This window comes from Phyllostomus discolor, chromosome 3 (assembly GCF_004126475.2).
Source record: "Phyllostomus discolor isolate MPI-MPIP mPhyDis1 chromosome 3, mPhyDis1.pri.v3, whole genome shotgun sequence".
Lineage (NCBI taxonomy): Eukaryota > Metazoa > Chordata > Mammalia > Chiroptera > Phyllostomidae > Phyllostomus > Phyllostomus discolor.
The window spans coordinates 99,678,537-99,686,778 of NC_040905.2; the positions used below are offsets into that span (position 1 = coordinate 99,678,537).

General features: G+C 43.7%; 1 long non-coding RNA gene across 1 annotated transcript; it reads left to right on the forward strand.

Moving 5' to 3' along the window:
* Nucleotides 1–379: 379 nt before the first annotated feature.
* LOC118499559 lies at nt 380–7,668 on the forward strand. Its single transcript, XR_004902054.1, has 2 exons — nt 380–4,218; nt 7,559–7,668. It is a non-coding gene; the product is annotated as an uncharacterized LOC118499559 (long non-coding RNA).
* Nucleotides 7,669–8,242: the final 574 nt, after the last annotated feature.

Consider the following 8,242-nt stretch of genomic DNA (forward strand, 5'->3'; position numbering starts at 1 on the left):
GAGACAGGCAGTAAGCAAGCAAACAAATGCGCTATCAAGACCTTTCTCTGGCCTCAGTTGACTAGAGCACCCTCCTGATACACCAAGGTTGTGGGTTTGATCCCTAGTCAGGGCACACACAAAAATCAACCAATGAATGCATAAATAAGTAGGACAACAAACTGATGTTTCTCTCTCTCCTTTCTCTCTCTCTCTAAAATCAATTTAAAACAAGAAAAGACTCTTTCATCGAGGTCTCAGTGTTTTTTTAATCCTCACACAACCATATGTTTTTTGATTGTCGTCGTTGTTTCATTGATTTTAGACAGAGAGGAAGGGGGAGGGAGAGAGAGTCATCAATCAGTTGCCTCCTGTACTCCCCCCAGCTGGAGATCAGACCCGAAACCTTTTGGTGTACTGGACTACGTTCTGACCAACTGAGCCACCCAGCCAGGGGGAGGTCTCCATCTTTTACCGTCCTATCAACTAGTTCATATTTTTCAAAGACACTTAGCACTTACTTAAAGGGTCTTGATACTAGAATTCTGACAGGTTTTCAAACAAAGATGTGTACCTGAATGTCCATGGTAGCGTTAACCACAATAGCCCCAAATGTCTATCAATAGATGAATAAAAAAACAAAACACAAGATATCCTACAATAAAATATTATCCAGCCACAGAAAGGAAGGAAGTACTGATCCCGCAACAACACAACATGGGAACCTTAGAAACTTGACGCTCAGTGGAGGAAGCCAGGCACACAAGGCCCCAAACTACATGATTCCACCGAAATGAAACATCCAGAATAGGCAAATTCTTGGAGAGAGAAGGCGTATTAGTGGTTGTCAGGGACTCAAGAGAAAGGAAAGAGTGACTGTTTAATGGGCACCAGCTCTCCTTTGGGGGTGATGAAGAAAGTCTGCAGCTAGGTAGTGGTTATGGCTGTGCGGCCCTGTGGATGCACTTTGTGCCATGCAACCGTGCACTTTACAACAGTCTGTTTTATGCCGTGTGTGTTTCATGTGCGTGATCAGTTCTGATGACTTAATTAGATTAAAAATATTTATGTCCAAGTCTTTTATCTGGCTAACTTTGATCAAACAGAGGAATATTCATTTTTTATTGAGAATATCAGCTCCTGGGTAAGTAATAAACTTCAAATGTACAATGTAATATATATCATAGAAAAAACAGCTTTCACTCAACGTGGACTGTTCGTTTTCTAAATTATTCATGCAAAAGTAATTAATAATGATGAGTAAAAAGGTGAATTTCTATTTGGTAAATGTCATAGTTTTTACATTTGCAAGATATGTAGAACTATAACTCAATTTCAATTATTTCAGAGAGACTTTAACGATATAACACTGTGACCTCTTTAAAGGAATAGCAATGAACATGTTTTTGTATAATTAAAGAACCTTGATTCTTTTACATTATTCACTGAAAACCACCATCAGTTTCAAAAGGATAATTTTTGGTCTCAGTCTTCTGTTGGATACAATTTATTCTGTACGTGCGAGGCACTAAGCTGTGGGACATACGCAGCCACCTAATTCACACCATCACAGTCCGCTGTGTTGTGTAGAGAGGCGACATAATTCGCCCAAGTTCTCTCAGGTGGTTAATAATAGATCTGGGGTTCAGAGCTTGCTTTGGAATTTCAATTCCGAATCCTATTGTCTCAACTGACAAACTTGCTCTGCACAGGGCCAGATAGCAAATATTTGAGGCTTTGCTGGCCACGTGGTCTCTGTTGCAACTACTCAACTTTGCCCTTGCAGCATGAAAACACCACAGACAGTTCATAAACAAGGGAGCATGCTCATGACTCCTGTTTCAATAAGGGCATGAAATTTAAATTTACCTATTTTTTCATGTATCACGATCATTCTTTCCCTTTCCTCCCAGCAATTTCAAAGTGTAAAAAACGATTCTTAGCTCGCAGGCCACACAAAATCAGGCAGCGAGCCAGGTTTGGCCCCACGGCTATAGTTTGCTGACCCCTCCTCTTGGTCCGGGGGAGGGCCCCAAATCCCATGTCTACAGTGGACAGGAGCATAATAAAATGAGTGAAACAGGCTGAGCGAACATTAGAGGTTAGTGGAGACTGTAGCTACTAGAAGAAACCACAGCTTCCTCGGGAAGCTCTTAACTGTTGCTGTCACATGAGAATGTGGGCCTGGTATTGCCAATCCCTGCGGGTTCTCAAAGGAGAGAAGCTGGAAGTTCAGGTTTGTCCTTTACAGTCTTTCTGTTTCAATATCAGCAGTAAATTTCTGGAAGAAAACGCTATCTATGAAAACCCATCATAGATCAGATATGGCCCATGGGTGCCGCTGTGTGCAACCTCTTCACTGAGGTCGCACAGGTTCTCAACCCTGGCTGTTTCAGGGGTTCATTTTAGGTGCTTTAAAAAATGGAGATGTCTGGACCTCACCCCCAGAAATCAGATTGAACTGGTCTGCAATGGAGTGACTGTGTATTTTTAAAGCCCCCTGCTGACTCTGAAGTGTAGCTGCCCCTGCTTCTGTCTGCCAATTACACGGGCTTGTCTCCCCAGCTGAGCACATGCATACTGAGGGAGGGCAGATTTCCAGCTGCTCTTGGTCCAAAAGTCAACTCATTTAACCTGTTCCTCTGCCCGCCCCACAGCTGTTGCCTATAAACACCACCACAAAGGACTGCAGTCTTTTACTCATTAATCTCACTTGTTGGAAACAAACAACAACCGAGGAGCAACATCATAACGATCACTTGCCAGTGAGGTCTGAACACACAGGGAACCAGCTGTGGGGCAGATCTGGGACCAAGTTGGATGGCATTTTTTTTCTGCCCAGTGCCCTGCCCAGTTTAAAATACCATGGGGCTTGAACACTGGCTGTAGACAAAGGAGCCCGAACCATAGACATAGGCCAAATGCCTGGTTCAGAGCCTTCAGTAGCTTCCCTTACCCTTCACCTTGGCCTGTGTGGTGTGGCCCATTCTATCAGTCAGGGTTCAGTGAAGAAACACTATGGATTATAGGATAAGAGATTCATTTTAGGAATTAGACCCTGCAGAGCTGTGGGAAGAGCCGAGGAATGGACAGTGAGAGGGAAACTAGAAGATCAGAGAAGGCACTAACCAGTCCATCCGACCAACCAAGCGTATTTGGCCACTAAAATCAAATTTGGCCAAGGAGAGCCTCTATGACAAGCTGTACTCCATATTCCTACTGCGGCAAAGCATCTGGTGGTGGGACAGGGGCCACTGCTGGTCAACAGGGTCGGCAGTCAGGAAAAGAGCTGGATGCAGAGCGGAGGAGAGAAGGGCAGGTGAAACCCACAGGCGTCTGCATCCATGCATCACGGTGTCTGACCATGGTGACCTTTGGTGTTGGCTGCTGCTGCACTTGCTTCTCCCGGCTAGCCTAACAGGGAAGAGGATTCTAGGAAAAGAGGATTTCACTTCCCACTTAACCCGGTTGACGCAGTACAAACCACACATCCTTGCCCACCTCTTTTGCCTCTTTTAACTGTCATCCTCTCTGATGGTTGATTTTATATGTCAACTTGGCTGGGCCACAGGGTGCCCAGGTATCTAAACATGATCCTGGGTGTTTGAATCAGTAGGCTGAGTAAAGTGGATCACCCTCCCTAATATGGGTGGGCCTCATCTATTCAGTTGAAGGCATGGGTAAAACAGAAAAAGGGGGTGGGGGCTAGGGAGAATTCTCACTTTCTGCCTGACTGCTGAGCTGGGACAACAATCTTCTTTTGCCTTCGGATGGAAACTTACACTGTTGGCTCTGCTGGCTCTCAGGCCTTCACGCTTGAACTGGAGTTGCCCCACCGGCTTTCCTGGGCTTCCTGAAGACTGTGAGACTCTGCCTTCAGAGTCACATGGACCAATTCCTTATAATACCTTTCTCTCTCTCCATATACATCCTATTGGTTCTCTTTCTTTAGGAACTGTTACTTACTAATCCACCCTCTTTCCTCCATGGTTCTTCTTTCAGTTCCTGGAGGTTGCCAAGTTCTTTCCTGTCCTGTGGCCATTTCACTTCTAGCTTAAATGTTCTCCCCCTCACCAATTCCTCACCTACCTCCTGCTCCTCACCCTCTAGGGTCCAGGTAACAGCACATTCTCTGGACTTCCAATACCGATGATCTCCTCATTCTTTTTCTCTTATAGGTACAACTAAGGGCTGTATCTCTACAACAGAGTGACAAGTCTTCATACACAGCATTGGGTTGTATGTTTACTCATAGTCTCTCTTTTGCAGGCTCTGAAGCTCTTTGAGGGCAGGGATTGTGTTTATGTTAACTGCTGTAAACCCAGTGCCTACCATGTAGTAGGTTCCAAAACGTACCTGTTGGATGCATGAACATAGTCATTCTCAAGGCCAATGTTTGATGTAGTACTTAGGAGGAGAAAAATTAGTCCCTTGCCTCATTCATGGCTTCATTTTGCTATATAATTTATGGTTTACATGTAACAAAACAAAACAAAAAAAATACTGAAAGTCTCTGCCAGCAGGCAAAAATTAGCCTTTCTACCCCCAACCCTTCCTGGGCCCCCTGTAGGCCTGGAAAAACCATTAAAAGCAATTACTAAAACTTTTTTGTGTTGTTACATAACCAGCTCTCAACAGGCGTTTTAATGGCTACCATGTGAGGTCCAGAAAATTTCTATGGCTTCATGGCCCACATACATTTCCAGCCCTACATGTTAAATATGTGCATCATTTGCTCTGTGAGAATGTTTTATCCAAGTAGGCAATTTTGCATAAATTTTTTTTTCAAAAATATTCCATACACTCACCTTTCCAGTGATAACAGAGCTTTCTACTGCAATTTGTGAGCTAATGAAGACAAAGTGGTCTGTGGCATCCTTAAGATATAGTAGGTGCTTGATAAATGTCACTTTCCTTCCCACACCCCTGGGGCTATTTTCTTCTAAGGATTAAACAAACTTGCAACAAGCAGAAAGTAAGTCCTAGAGTTCTAATGCACACTGTAGTGACTACAGACAACAATATTGTATTATAGTTACCAAACTTGCTAAGAGACTAGATCTGAATTATTCCATTCACTAAAAGGAAGTGACAATTATGTGACATGACAGAGGTGCTAATTATCATTACAATGGCCATCATATTACAGTATATAAATATACTAAATTAACATGTCATACACCTCAAATTTATACATTATATATTAAATATATTTTTAAAAAATTTTAAAGATTAAACAGACTACTGATTATGAAAATGACCCTGAAAGAAAACAAATAGGTAAATAAAGAAATTTTCTTCAGGGAAGATAAAAAAAATAGGTATTTTAAAAGATCTGCTGGACCTCACCTCTGCTCCATCTTAATTGTATACCTATAGCATGCTTTTTCTTATTTTTAATGTAAAAAATTGATTAAAAACTGGAGGGAAGATTGCACTGATTCAGAAAATAACCCTTTGGAGTAAAGAGCTCATTGGGTTTTTTTTAGGGGTAATCCTGAGTCTTCCACATTACTTCTTCTATCATATCTCAGTGTCCCTGTGGTTACGGTGAAGCTCTTCGGACCTTTGCTGAAGAACCAGGGTAGTAAACCATCTCTGTGGATGGCCTTACGGGCTCCTAATGAAACAAGGGTGGATAGATGGTCTACCAGCACCTATACTTAGTGGGAAGCCTCCAGCTTGTCAGATGCTGACAGTCACCCTCCCCGTCAGCACCACCTCTCCAAAGACAAGGCCACCACCCTGTGTTGCAGAGGACACACAACTGGCCTGAACTATGGCGAAGGGGGTTGTTCACACGGAGTGGACAGGTTGCAGTGCCAGCAAGTCTTGTGACGTAAAGCAGGAGCCATAGGCTGCCTGTCATTGGTGGACAGTCCTCTCTGGGTAGCAGAAGGATGGTCAACATAGCTTCTTGATATGAAGATCAGTGCCTCCTCGTGGTGACACAGCTGCGGTCTGTGTGGTCTCTCTCCTCTTCCCCAGCCTACCCACAGTGGGTCTCAAAACACAACCCCCAAACCAGCAGCAGCAGCTGCAGCAGCACCTCCTTAGGCTACAAATTCTCAGGCCCCACCCAGAGCAGTTGAAACTCTGCAAGGTGGGGCACAGCAATCCTGAGCAGACCCCCAGGTGACTCCACTGTGCACTACAGTGTGAGAGCTACTGCTCTCGTACTTCTCCAACGGTGCTTCATACTAGCATTCCTAGCAAACTGAAAAAGGGTAAAGCCCAGGCTTCATCCACACTTATTAAATCAGAATGTGGCAGGGAGAGCCAGGTGTCACTAGTTCTTAAAGGTCCTGCAGGTAATTCGGAGGGGCAGGCAAGTTTGAGAACCAGTGATTTGCTCTGGGGCCTGGTTACTCTGAAGTGTGGTCCCCGGACCTGCAATGTCAGCAGCATCTCCTGGGGGCTTGTTAGAAATGCAGAATCTTGGGTCCAAGCCCAAATCTGCTGAATCAGTCTGCACTTCAGCAAGATCCCAAGAGACTGGCAAACACAATAAAATGTGACGAGCACTGGCCTAGGGTACAAAAAGTGCAATCTGAAGCGTGTGTCTGAAACTGCCTGACTTATAGATCAATGATTCACGGAATTGGGTTCAGAGGTTGTTGCTTTTGTTTTTCTGGTTTTCTGGTGATTCCACCCCCCCTCCACCCCTTCCCGTGAATGGATGCTCTGGCTGGGGGAAGGGAGGATGATGATGGGGAGAGGAATTAAATTCAGTGAGCAACTCTAGAGGGGCCTACAGAGTGAGTAAGGCAGGAGGAAACACTTTAATTCACATTTGGACATATTCTAGACAATCTGTTCGCCATATTATTAATCACCACATTGTCTTAATAGCTGCTCTTAGGAGGCCTCCTCCTAAACCAGCTGTTTCTTCTTCTCTGTTTACCCTCCCTCCACTTTCTTCTTTCGTTCATTTCCCACCAGATCATTACCCAGTGATTCAGAAAGTGAAACCAAGGCTGTGTCAGAATTGGAATAAATATTAACTTGGACTTACTATTTTTTTAAGGAAGTGAAAAGAGCCTCAGATTAGAATAAACCAACCTGTGATGAAAAACAATAGAAATTTTGTTGCCCTGCAATTGTTTTAACAGACAAGATCTTTATTAACCCAATCCCCATAGTTTGTCTTTTTCCTCGTACTGAGAGTAAGGTGTGGCTGTATACTCATCTCGGTTTATGCGTAGTCACGACAAATAGTTTTTCAAGATGCTTGTGTACCTTGTGCAGGGGTCTGTGGGATGGGGCCACGGGGAGGAGTGAGAACACCTGGCTCCCTCGTAGCAAGTCACATTGCTGTGCTGGGCGTCCGTTTTCTCACTTCTATAATAAGAGAGTTTGACAGTTGAGGTTGCAAATTCAAAAGCCTACAGGACCCAGAGTGGAAATCTAAATGGGACTAAGGGCAGCCCCTATTCTGACCTTCTCTCCCTGTTCACCTTGGGAATGTGGGTCTGGTGTTATCAGAGGTCACGGGAAGCAAAAAACAAAAATCTGAATTTTTGTTTGCAACTTTCCAACTTTTGAATGCTGAGAGCTAATAGGACTTTTTATTTTCCAGAATTTGAAAACCACCCAATACACTCCCGAGGCTACAGTCCACCTGGGGCCAGCCAGGTAATGACCTCTCGACTAAGTGATATCTCAGGACATTTTCTGAATTCTACCTCCTTTTTTTTTTAAATTATTGGTTTGAGAGAGTGAGGAAGGGAGGGAGGGAGAGAGGACGAGAGAGAGAGAGAGAAACATTGATTTGTTGTTCCACTTAAGTTGTGAATTCAGTGTTTGCTTCTTATATGTGCCCTGACCAGAGATCGAACCTGAAACCTTGGCATATCAGGACAACTCTAACTGAGTTATCCGGCCAGGGCCCCAGTTCTACCCCTTTAATAAATCTGTTGTTTTTTTTTTTAATGTGTGTTGTCATATCTGTGTCTCTAGTTTATTGTTCGGTAAGTATTTGAGTACCTATTATAGGACAGAAGCTGTAGTTGATTTAAAAAGAATGAGATGGGGTTTCTTTTCTTTTTTTTTTAAACATTATCCTTTAGTGTTTTCTTTTTTTTAACATATATATATATTTTATTATTTATTTGTATTTATTTTTAGAGAGGGGAGAGAGAGAGAGAGAGAGAGAAACATCAATGTGCGGTTGCTGGGGGTTATGGTCTGCAACCCAGGAATGTACCCTGGCTGGGAATCGAACCTGGGACACTTTGGTTCCCAGCCCGCGCTCAATCCACTG